This window comes from Puma concolor, chromosome B3, assembly GCF_028749965.1.
Source record: "Puma concolor isolate L17-30 chromosome B3, mPumCon1.1.hap2, whole genome shotgun sequence".
NCBI classification, from domain to species: domain Eukaryota; kingdom Metazoa; phylum Chordata; class Mammalia; order Carnivora; family Felidae; genus Puma; species Puma concolor.
The window spans coordinates 88,287,050-88,299,672 of record NC_141672.1 but is presented as its reverse complement, the minus strand read 5'-3'; the positions used below and the strand labels follow the sequence as shown (position 1 = coordinate 88,299,672).

The following is a 12,623-nucleotide window of genomic DNA, read 5'->3' as shown; positions in this document are numbered from 1 at the left end:
GTTAAACATAGACATTATCAGAAGCTCAATAATATGGGAGGAGTAACACTTTACAACATTATTAATCCTAATGTAACTTGGTTTATCTGATTATTTGTAGTCACTAAAATAGGGAATGTGTATGGGCTAAGTTTAATAAAGAAATATATTAAATATTAATAAAAATATAATCATTGGTATTCATGTATTGTTCACTCTGACAGGCACCCATTCATGGATAGGAACGTGACCTATATTATGTCTTTTAATCCTAGCAACACCCTGAGAGATAGCATTATCCTAATTTTAACTGTGAAGAAACTGAGGTTCCAAGAAAACTTGTAATTTGCCCAAAGTCATAAGTTACTAGCGGCTAGATCAAAATTTGAACTCAGATATCTGTCTGTCCTCAAGCTCCTGCAACATCCATTAAATTTCAGTAAATTTTCCAAGGCAGGAATGGTTGGAAATGTAGCTTAAACAATTGCCACTGCATAAAGGGAATGCTGGGGATTTAGGAAGAGAGTAGAAGCAAAAGGAAGGCCGGGGAAGAACAAAGAGAAAGAAAAAGGAACGAGGAAGGCTAGTCACAACTGAGTTCAGTGCAGCAGAGTAACTTCCTCAAGCTTGCCTGCCGGCCTTTGATCTTTCTTTTTGCGTAAAGCTTCTTTCCCCTGTGTCCGTTGTTCACTCTCATGTGTTCAAATAAAGCTAGATTATTGAGAAAGGCGGACAGCAAAGGGAAAAAAAAGGGGAGCGTGACGGTGGCGGTGTGCGCCTGCGCGCTGGCGGCGGCGGCGGCGGTGCCCGGCGGGGAGGGGGTCCGGAGTGGGCCGCCGGACCCAAAACTGAGTGGGGGGGCCTCAGGGAGTCCCCTCGCCGGGATCTTGGCGGCCTGATGGAGTAGGAGGGGTCGGCTGTGAGTGTGAGTATCGAGGGTCGGGCCGCGTTGAGGCGTTTCGGAACGGGAGGGTCCCGGTGGTCCGCGCCTAAGGTTTGGGGCTGCAGGACGTGGCCGGGTTTTTGCTCGTGCAGGCTGCGGCACAGGGGCAACCCCCTTCTCCCGGAGCCCGCGCGGTTTACGGGCAGGCGGTGCTTCTGGCTTCGGGATACAGATTCTCGCGGGGGCGTTCCGACTCTACTTCCAGCCCCGGCAGGAAACGTGCCTGCAAGAACCTTGACCTTTAGGGGAGGCCGCTGACCTCCTTCGGCCCCCGGTTCCGCAGGGATCCCGCAGACCTAGGTGCTTAAAGGCCTCCGGGTCACAGGCCAGGGACACCTTTCGACCTCTTGTGACTGACAGCCTCCGTTCTTTTTCCTCCTTCCGTCTTCTATCCGTTTGGGATGCGTCTTAATAATAGCTACGATTTATGGAGCGCTTACTACGTGTCAAGCTAGTATTTAGTCTGAATCTCGGTGCATAATTATGGGGAGGAGATGCTTTGCACTCAAATGCTTTGAGTCTGTTCAATTTAATCATCTTTAAGAGTCAGCCTAACCATTTTATTGGGAAGTTTGAGATTTCCTTGGCTCTTAGCAACTTAGGACCATCCGAGTTAAGGGAAGTTCTTCTCTTACCTAGCAAATGGGTGCTTTATCTACCATAATGGTTTATGTCGAATTTAGCTAAGCCGAAATAACTTGTGAGAACTTCCTAAAAGCCTAATAGTATTCCAAACGCCATGGGAAATCTTAAAATGTGTTCTAAGCCCTGTTCACGAGTTTGGTTGTGAATGAATCCATGAAATATTTAGATTCAGTTAGGACTTATTTAGCATCTGCTGCATTGTACACTCCGGTGTGTCACAAAAAATTGATGAGATACTGTAATGGCAAGTGGATTTTTGAAGCATATTTCTGATGAGGTACCTAAGGGTTTGACCATAATTTGCTCAAGCTAAACTAGCTAGGGTAAGTGGTGAAATTCACATATGCCAAGTCTCCTCTTTTTCCTGTTACACCAAGTTAGATATTCTAAGCACTTTTGGGAAGCAACTACATTACAGTTACAGTTTCTAGAGTTAACTCCTGAGTCTAGAGAATGGTATGTGCTTTTAAAGGTACTAGAGGGGCACCTGGGTGTCTCAGTTGGTTGAGAGTCTGACATCGACTGAGGTCATAGTCTCAGCTCCTGAGTTCGATCCCCGCATCAGGCTCTGTGCTGACAGCTCAGCCCCAGGGCTTTGGATTCTGTCTCCCTGTCTCTGCCCCTTCCCCAGCTCACACTCTGTCTCTCTCTCAAAAATAAATAAACATTTAAAAAAATTAAAGAAAAATAAAGGTACAAGGTAGTTTTTGAAGAGAACTTCAGCATGGGTTGGAAGGTGGTAAGAGGGTGTGAAGGAATCTGGTCAAGTTAGTTCATAATCAGTTGCTTTGATTAAAAAAGAGAATCTAAAAAGGAAAAACGGCAAATAGTAATTATTTATCTAGCTTAGAGCATAGCACATGTAGTCTGCTGTATAAGAGGTTTCTGTACAAGAAAAGGAAGGAATAATGGTAGATGCTAGATGAATTGGTTCTGGGGCCAGGAATGGCTCTGTGAGAAATATACATGTTATCCATTTCCTAATTCAAACATCATAGTGGGAAGTTTAGGATTAATTTGTGTATCCAGTAAATAACATGTAGGCAGACAAGCACATTGAATGTGCTATCTCCAATTGAAACCTTATAGTCAGTTGGGTTTTTTTCCTCTTCTAATCTGAAAGAGTCTATCAAGAATTTAGAGTTCCTAAGTGTTCATCAGTAGAGGACTGGTTAAGTAAAGTATGCCTTTGTAAGAATGAGCCAGCCCTCTGTGTGCTAATACTGAGTAATAACCAAGATACATTAAGTGAAAAAAAAAAAGTGAAAAAGAGGTTTCACAACTGTGTGTGTGTGTGTTTAAACTGTGGTTATTTGTGTATATATATACCTAGAATATCTCTGGAAGAATTCAGAAGAAACTGGTAACAGTGACTGGAAGTTGAAGTGGCTGAGAAACAGGAGTGGGAATGGAATTATTTTCTGTATAAGTTTTTAAGAATTTCTTATGAAAACTTTTAAACATCCAGAAAAGTAGAGAAAATACTATATTGAACCCATGTAAATTGATCATTCTTTTTCAAATCTGCTGTTACATTGCTATTTGCTTTTATTCCTGACATTTCACCCCTACACACTTTAATACATGTCTCTAATGAAAAGAACATTTTCCTGCATAACTCAATAGCATAATCACACGAAACAACTAATTCTTGTATATTATCTAAAACCTAATCTTTATTAAAATTTCCCCAAATTTGGGGCACCTGGCTGGCTCAGTGGGAAGACCATGCAACTCTTGATCTCAGGGCTGTGAGTTCGACCCCCACGTTGGGTGTAGAGATTACCAAAAAAAAAAAAAAAGATTTAGAAAATTAAATTAAAAAATTTTCCCAAATTGCCCCCCACTTATTTCTTCTTTTTTACTGTTTTTGATCCTATTTCCAATAAAAGTTTATGCATTGCATTTGGCTTTTATGTCTCTTGAAATCTTTTCAAATCTAGAACAGTTAACTTTTTTTTTCTTTTTCATCATAACTTGTTGAAGAGACCCTGTCAATGACCTGAATTTAACTGATTGATTCCTAGTGATATCACTTAGCTTGTTACTGCTAACAAAGGTAAGGTAAATGCTTGATTGGTTTCAGGTTAAACACTTTGGGTACAATGTCATAGGCTATGCTCTATACTCTAGTTTTTCCGCTATTAGTGATAGTAGTGCGTGATAGATAGACATTGATTAGTGGGTTCAGGTGGTAAATTGGAGTTCTCCATTGAAACCAGCTGTACACCCATTTCTATTTTAAAAATTTGAAACATGTTACCTATTGAAAATGTAAATAATTACCTTTAGAAAGAAAAGCTCACAGCAAGAAATTGCTTCTTCTTTTTTAAACTGAATCCCTGATTACTAGGTGGTAGTATCTCATTTTATAGAAAAGGAATTTGAAGTTCAGAAAGATTAAAATTTACTTGGGGTAGTAAACCTATTTTTTGTCTACTTCAGAGGTCATGCTTTTCCACCAGATTTTGTAAACTATAAACTGGTATATAAATATAAAATTATTATTACTCCTAGTAGTTATGTTACTTGTCCCTTTATGTCTTTTTGGATAGGTACTCAGTTTCTAATTATATTAGACTTTTTTGGAGTATCAGTAAACTGCGATAGGTCTCTTTAGTGTGATGAACATTCTGAAAGTTCAAAATATATGTGCAAGTCAAACTTCTTAATGATTTCTGGAGTTTATTTTTTTTATTTTTTTTTATTTTTTCAATATATGAAATTTATTGTCAAATTGGTTTCCATACAATACCCAGTGCTCATCCCAAAAGGTGCCCTCCTCAATACCCATCACCCACCCTCCCCTCCCTCCCACCCCCCATCAACCCTCAGTTTGTTCTCAGTTTTTAAGTCTCTTATGCTTTGGCTCTCTCCCACTCTAACCTCTTTTTTTTTTTCCCTTCCCCTCCCCCATGGGTTTCTGTTAAGTTTCTCAGGATCCACATAAGAGTGAAAACATATGGTATCTGTCTTTCTCTGTATGGCTTATTTCACTTAGCATCACACTCTCCAGTTCCATCCACGTTGCTACAAAGGGCCAGATTTCATTCTTTCTCATTGCCACGTAGTACTCCATTGTGTATATAAACCACAATTTTTTTATCCATTCATCAGTTGATGGACATTTAGGCTCTTTCCATAATTTGGCTATTGTTGAGAGTGCTGCTATGAACATTGGGGTACAAGTGCCCCTATGCATCAGTACTCCTGTATCCCTTGGGTAAATTCCTAGCAGTGCTGTTGCTGGGTCATAGGGTAGGTCTATTTTTAATTTTCTGAGGAACCTCCACACTGTTTTCCAGAGCGGCTGCACCTATTTGCATTCCCACCAACAGTGCAAGAGGGTTCCCGTTTCTCCACATCCTCTCCAGCATCTATAGTCTCCTGATTTGTTCATTTTGGCCACTCTGACTGGCGTGAGGTGATATCTGAGTGTGGTTTTGATTTGTATTTCCCTGATAAGGAGCGACGTTGAACATCTTTTCATGTGCCTGTTGGCCATCTGGATGTCTTCTTTAGAGAAGGGTCTATTCATGTTTTCTGCCCATTTCTTCACTGGGTTATTTGTTTTTCGGATGTGGAGTTTGGTGAGCTCTTTATAGATTTTGGATACTAGCCCTTTGTCCGATAGGTCATTTGCAAATACCTTTTCCCATTCCGTTGGTTGCCTTTTAGTTTTGTTGGTTGTTTCCTTTGCTGTGCAGAAGCTTTTTATCTTCATAAGGTCCCAGTAATTCATTTTTGCTTTCAATTCCCTTGCCTTTGGGGATGTGTCGAGGAAGAGATTGCTACGGCTGAGGTCAGAGAGGTCTCCTCTAGGGTTTTGATGGTTTCCTGTCTCACATTCAGGTCCTTTATCCATTTTGAGTTTATTTTTGTGAATGGTGTGAGAAAGTGGTCTAGTTTTAACCTTCTGCATGTTGCTGTCCAGTTCTCCCAGCACCATTTGTTAAAGAGACTGTCTTTTTTCCATTGGATGTTCTTTCCTGCTTTGTCAAAGGTTAGTTGGCCATACGTTTGTGGGTTTAGTTCTGGGGTTTCTATTCTATTCCATTGGTCTGTGTGTCTGTTTTTGTGCCAGATTTCTGGAGTTTCAAAAAAGTTTTGTACAAAGAAGCATTATTCAGTCTTAGTTCTTGTGCCTTAGGTCTTCTAGGTTTAAAAAAATATATGAGTTAGGGGTGCCTGGGTGGCTCAGTCGGTTGAGGGTCTGACTTTGGCTCAGGTCATGATCTCGCTGTCCATGGATTTGGGCCCCGTGTCAGGCTCTGTGCTGACAGCTCAGAGCCTGGAGCCTGCTTCAGATTTTGTGTCTCCCTCTCTCTCTGCCCCTCCTCCACTTATGCTCTGTCTCTCTGTCTCTCTCTCTGTCTCTCTCTCTCTCTCTCTCTCTCTCTCTCTGTCAAAGATAAATAAACATTAAAAAAATTAAAAAATATGTGAGTAAAAAGAAAATAAAAAAAAATTAACAATGATACATGTATATTGCTTAATTTTTTGAAAAGAACAAAAAGATCTATAGTGAAAAATGAATTTCCAACCCCCATGCCCTCAGTTTTTTTCCCAGAGTCAAAACCTATTCTAGTTTCTTGGGTATCTCTCTAGATAAATTCTACATATGTATGTATGTCATTAGGGTAAATTTTGACATTTATGTATAGAAGTATCTTAGTAACATAACCTAAAATAATAGGTTGAAGGTTATGCTCCAGTTTTTATTGTTTATATCCAAACACCTTTGCTAACTTTTATTCATTCATTTATTCAATATTGAGTACTTACTCTATACCAGATGGTGTGCCAGGTCATAGGAATAAAATAATGAACACAACAGACATTCCTGCTAGCTGTAATGGAGTTTATTGTCTATTGGGAGAGACAGTCATTAAGCAAATAATTATACTAATGACTATAGCAAAGATTTGGTACCAACTTTGTGCCACACACTTAATATGGATTTTCTAATTGATTCCTCGTAACAGCTCTATGACATTGATTCTGATAATATTTTTGTTTTATGAATGTAGAAACTAAAGCACAAAAAGGTTAAACTACTTGGTCAAGATCACACACAGCTAGTAAGTGATAGAGCTAGGTTTCAAACACAAGCAGTCTGGTTATAGAGATCTTGCTATCTTCCTTTACCCTAATGTAGTGGTTTTTAATGAGTTTGAGATCATCTCCTAGGGAGGTTTGGAAATTTGGGGGGTATTTTTAGTTTCAAAATCATTGAGAGGATGACACTGACTTTACTGGATAAAGATCCGGTTGTTAGACATCCTGCAATGTAAAGAACATCCCTACCCTATACAGTAAAAACCTGTTGTACATTTTACATCACTTTCAAATGGCCCAGAGGATGTTCATGTAGGTGGAAAATCTGTTTCTGATCACATGAACTTAGAACTAATTTGTTTTACACATGAATTATTTTTTGTTCTGTTTTGTTTTTGCATAGAGCACAGTTACTGTGTAAATCAAGAGATCGTATTTTCTTTTAAAAAAAATTTTTTTTTTCAACGTTTATTTATTTTTGGGACAGAGAGAGACAGAGCATGAACGGGGGAGGGGCAGAGAGAGGGAGACACAGAATCGGAAACAGGCTCCAGGCTCTGAGCCATCAGCCCAGAGCCTGACGCGGGGCTCGAACTCACGGACCGCGAGATCGTGACCTGGCTGAAGTCAGACGCTTAACCGACTGCGCCACCCAGGCGCCCCTAATTTTTTTTTTTTTTAACGTTTATTTATTTTTGAGACAGAGAGAGACAGAGCATGAACAGGGGAGGATCAGAGAGAGGGAGACACAGAATCTGAAACAGGCTCCAGTCTCTAAGCTGTCAGCACAGAGCCTGACGTGGGGCTCGAACTCACGGACCGCGAGATCATGACCTGAGCCGAAGTCGGCCGCTTAACCGACTGAGCCACCCAGGTGCCCCTGTACTTTCTTTATTTCAGAGTTTACAAAGAGTTGGTCACTATTTTGGAAGATCGTATCACGTTCCTGGTATTTTCATCAACGATATAACATGCTTTTATCAGTCTGTATTTGCAGTTTTCACACTCATAGTCTTCATCTAATATAGTCATGCCCAAGCATTTACATGTTGAAATAAATATTATTTTATTTTTTTAATTTTTTTAAAAAAATGTTTTATTTATTTTTGAGAGAGAGAGGGTACCAGCAGGGGAGGTGGCAGGCTGTGGTGGAGGGGAGAGAATCTGAAATAGGTTCCATGGTGACAGCACAGAGTCTGATCCAGGGCTGGAACTCATGAACTGTGAGAAAATGACCGAGATGAAGTTGGACACTTAACCAACTGAGCCACCCAGGTGCCCTTATATTGATATTTAAAATTTGACATGTGTAAGTAAGTTACAGTCGCTCTGAATTTCACTAAGGGTAGGAGCTCTTATAAAATATTTATAATAAAAAGGTATAAATACCTTGAAAGAAAAATTCCATGGTGACCTTTGGGACAGCTGCTTGAAGAGCATACTGGGGATTGTTTCTCCTTTTTTTTTTTTTTTTATGTTTTCTTATTTATTTTTGAGAGAGAGAAGCAGAGCATGAACAGGAGGGGCAGAGAGAGAAATACACACAGAATCTGAAGCAGCTCCAGGCTCTGAGCTGTCAGCACAGAGCCTGATGTGGGGCTCGAACTCACGAACCACAAGATCATGACCTGAGCTGAAGTTAGACGCTTAACCAACTGAGCCACCCAGGCGCCCCGTACTGGGGATTGTTATAATCATGTCTCATATTTATGGATGAATGAAAATTCCTGTAACATTTTAGGGGAAAAAAAGAGGGTATTGTGTCTGATATGGTTGAGAACTGCTGCTCTGCTGTCTGCCTCAGAAATAGTCACAGATGTGATAAGTGGTATGAAGGAGGCACAGGATTTTAGGAGAGAAGTGTGTATGAGGTAGTATGGCCTAATCTGAGAGATCAGGGAGTGCTTCCCCAGGCAAATGACATTTGGACTGAGATTTGAAGGATGAATAGTTACCTAGATGGAAAGGAATAAAAACATTCCAGGGAGGGGGACCAGCATATGAAACAGCTCTTTGGAGGACTTTGTTAAGTATTTTGGTTTTTGATCTTAAATACTTGGATGCATTGAAGGGCTTTTTTATTTTTTGTTTATTTATTTTTAATGTTTATTTTTGAGAGAGAGAGAGAGAGACAGAATGTGAGTGGGGGAGGGGCAGAGAGAGAGAGGGAGTCACAGAATCCAAAACAGGCTCCAGGCTCTAAGCTGTCAGCACAGAGCCCGACACGGGGTTCAAACTTGGGAAGAGCAGGGTCATGACCTAGGCCAAAGACAGACAGTTAACTGACTGAGCCACCCAGGCCAAGGGGCTTTTATTTATTTATTTATTTATTTATTTTTAATTAAAAAAAATTTTTTTTAACCTTTATTTATTTCTGAGACGAGAGAGACAGAGCATGAGTGGGGGAGGAGAGAGAAAGAGGGAGACACAGAATCTGAAACAGGCTCCAGGCTCCGAACTGTCAGCACAGAGCCTGACGTGGGTCTTAAACTCACGGACTGCAAGATCGTGACGCGAGCTGAAGTCGGACGCTCAACCGACTGAGCCACCCAGGCGCCCCAAGGGGCTTTTAAAAGTAAGGAACTGAGGCATAAAACATAAGAGCTTATGGTCTTGGGGCACCTGGGTGGCTCAGTCGGTTAAGCATTCAACTTCGCCTCAGGTCATGGTCTCACAGTTCATGAGTTTGAGTCCTGCATGGGGCTCTGCTTGGAATTCTCTCTCTTCCTCTCTTTCTGCCCCTCCCCTGCTCGCTCTCTCTCTCTCTCTCTCTTTCTCAAAATAAGTAAATAAATAAACTTAGAGTGTATGGTCTTGGCTTTTTCATTGTATGGTTGAAGGAATCATAGAAGTGAATGTTTAGGTTGAGGTGAAATGGAAGTAGACTAGAATCCTGAGCCATTTCATGAAAGACATCTGCCATTCAAGAATCATCCTAGACCCTAGCAGATTTGTCACTAGCCCTAGGGCCTCCCACTCCATCACAAGACTGAGGGGCATGTCTTCTTTGATCTCCCTCACCTGCTTGAACATTGCCTGGAGCCATTCAGTCAGGTTGAAGGCTCTGAAAAGTGTAAGCATGTGTCTAGTTCTGATCATGGCTTAGTAAGCTCCTACTGGCAGACCTTCCTGCAGATAACAGCTATTAAATCAGAAGTACATAAAACAACTAAAATCACTGGAGAGTTACCCAGAGCAAACAGCTTCTGGAAGGGAATTAACACTTGAGGAACTGATGCACATGATTTCCCATTTTCATGGCTGCAGCCTGTGCCAGGTAGGGTGGTTAAATTTCTGATGTTAAACTTCTAGTGTCTTTGGCCTGAAGAACCAAAAGATAAGGCTCTAGGCAAACACACCTATTGGGAAGTAAAAGGAGAATCCTGGAAAATAGAGAAGCCTCAGACTCTTGTGAATGAACTCTACTGAAATCTTGACAGAGTGTGGAACTATGCATGTGTAGAACAGACTCTAAGAAGTTCAGCTAAGGGTGAAAGAACTGAATTGAGATTTCATCTACCTAAGAAACAGAGTTTGCAGTTTGAGTCAACCAATTTACATACCTACTAAAACAAAAATAAATTAAAAAAAAAATCACTCTTTGGGGCACCTGGGTGGCTCAGTCGGTTAAGCATCAGATTTCGGCTCTGGTCATGAACTCACGGTTTGTGAGTTGGAGCCCCACGTCAGGCTCGTGCTGATAGCTCAGAGCCTAGAGCCTGCGTCAGATTCTGTGTTTCCCTCTCTTTCTGCCCCTCCTGCGCGCGCACACACACACTTTCAAAAATAAACATTAAAAAAAAAAAAAAATCGGCACTCTTCAGAGGAATATAAAGGAATTCAGAGTCTCCACAGTAGTAACATTTATAACATCCAGCATATATTCCAAAATTACTCATATACAGAGAATCAGGGAAATGTAACCTATTCTCAAGTTAAAAGACTATCTTAATCTTAAAATACTCAAATGTTGGAATTAGCAGGAAAGGATTTGAAACTTTTGAAAAATATGTATTAGTAAAGAAAAGGAAAATGATGCACAGGAAAATATACTCATAAAGAATGAGTATTAGGGGATATGGGTGGCTCAGTGGGTTGTGTCTGTCTTCAGCTCAGGTCATGATCTCACGGTTTAAGTTTGAGCCCCACATCAGGCTCTCTGCTATCAGCACAGAGCCACTTTAGATACTCTGTCTCCCCCTTTCTCTGGCCCTTCCCCACTTGTACATGCTCTCTCTCAAAAATAAATATTTAAAAAAAATGAGTATTAAATAATCAAATGGATATTCTAATGTTGAAATATACGAAACTGGAAATAAACTGGTTGGGCTAAAAGCAGAATGGAGAAGCCTGAGGAGAGAATCCATGAAATTAAAGATCAATAGAAATTACTCAGTATGAAGAGCAGAAGAAGAGTAAAAGAGAAAAAGGAAGAGATCCTCAAGGACCTGTGGGCAATATAAAAAAACCAACATACTACATTGGAGTGCCAGAAGGAGAGGTAAAAGAATGGGGAAGAAGAAAAAATACTTGAAAATGTAAGGGCTGAAAACGTCCCAAAGTTAGTGAAAGGCATAAATTGACAGATTCTGTAAGCTCAGCACACCCTAAGAAGGATAAAGACAAAACCATGCAAACCATAAGTTTAACAATGAAGAAAACCATGACTAGGTACCTCACAGTCAAACTGTTGAAAGCCAAAAATAAAAGGAAAAATCCAGAAAGCAACCAAAGAAAACATGTTATATACAGGAGGGTAATCATGAAGGCCAGAAAGAATAGAAAATCTTTAAAATGCTGAAAGAAAAACTTGACAATCCAGAATTACAGATTCAGTAGTATAGCATTCAAGAATGAAAGTGAAATAAAAATAATGTCAGTTAAAAGAAAACCAAGAGAATTCATTACTAGCAGATTTGCACTACAAGAAATGCTAAAGTTTGGTCTAAAAGGAAATGATACCAGGTGGAAACTTGACTCTTCATCAGGGAGTGAAGAACATCAGAAAAAGTAAATAAGTGGATAAATACAAATCTTGTCCTTTTAATTTCTTAAAACAACATACAACTGTTTAATAAAGATGCATCATCTTGTGGAGATCATCACATCATATAGATATAAAACATACACCATAAAGCATGGAATGGGAGTTGGGGGTAAATTGACCTATATGGCTACAAGGTTTGTAAAATGTACTTGAAGTGGCAAATTATTATTATTATTTTTTTTTATGTAACCTTTTTTTTTTTAAGTTTTATTTTTTAAAATTTACATCCAAATTAGCATATAGTGCAACAATGATTTCAGGAGTAGATTCCTTAGTGCCCCTTACCCATCCCTCCCCCCACAACCCCTCCCGTAACCCTCAGTTTGTTCTCCGTATTTATGAATCTCTTCTGTTTTGTCCCCCTCCCTGTTTTTATATTATTTTTGTTTCCCTTCCCTTATATTCATCTGTTTTGTCTCTTAAAGTCCTCATATGAGTGAAGTCATACGATTTTTTTCTTTCTCTGGCTAATTTCACTTAGCATAATACCCTCCAGTTCCATCCACGTAGTTGCAAATGGCAAGATTTCATTCTTTTTGATTGCCAAGTAATACTCCATTGTATATGTATACCACATCTTCTTTATCCATTCGTCCATCGATGGACATTTGGGCTCTTTCCATACTTTGGCTATTGTTGATAGTGCTGCTATCAACATGGGGGTGCATGTGTGCCTTTGAAACAGCACCTGTATCCCATGGATAAATGCCTAGTAGTGCAATTGCTGGGTCGTAGGGTAGTTCTATTTAGTTTTTTGAGGAACCTCCATACTGTTTTCCAGAGTGGCTGCACCAACTTGCATTCCCACTAAAAAAATTTTTTTTAAATATTTATTTGTTTTTAGAGGGAGAGAGTGTGAGCAAGGGACGAACAGAGAGAGAGAGAGACACAGAATCTGAAGCAGGCCCCAGGCTCTGAGCTGCCAGCACAGAGCCCGATGTGGGCCTCGAG

General features: G+C 40.1%; 1 protein-coding gene across 5 annotated transcripts in view; it reads left to right on the top strand.

Moving 5' to 3' along the window:
- The first annotated feature begins 751 nt into the window (after positions 1–751).
- Positions 752–12,623, top strand: part of ZNF106 (zinc finger protein 106) — a 67,001-nt gene continuing 55,129 nt past the window's right edge. For 4 of the 5 annotated variants that reach the window (XM_086710461.1, XM_086710459.1, XM_086710458.1 and 1 more), the window contains exon 1: positions 753–904. The gene's annotated coding sequence lies outside the window, so the exon portion shown is untranslated. Of the gene's footprint in view, positions 905–12,623 lie in introns of all 5 variants that reach the window. The other variant, XM_086710460.1, reaches the window with a different exon arrangement.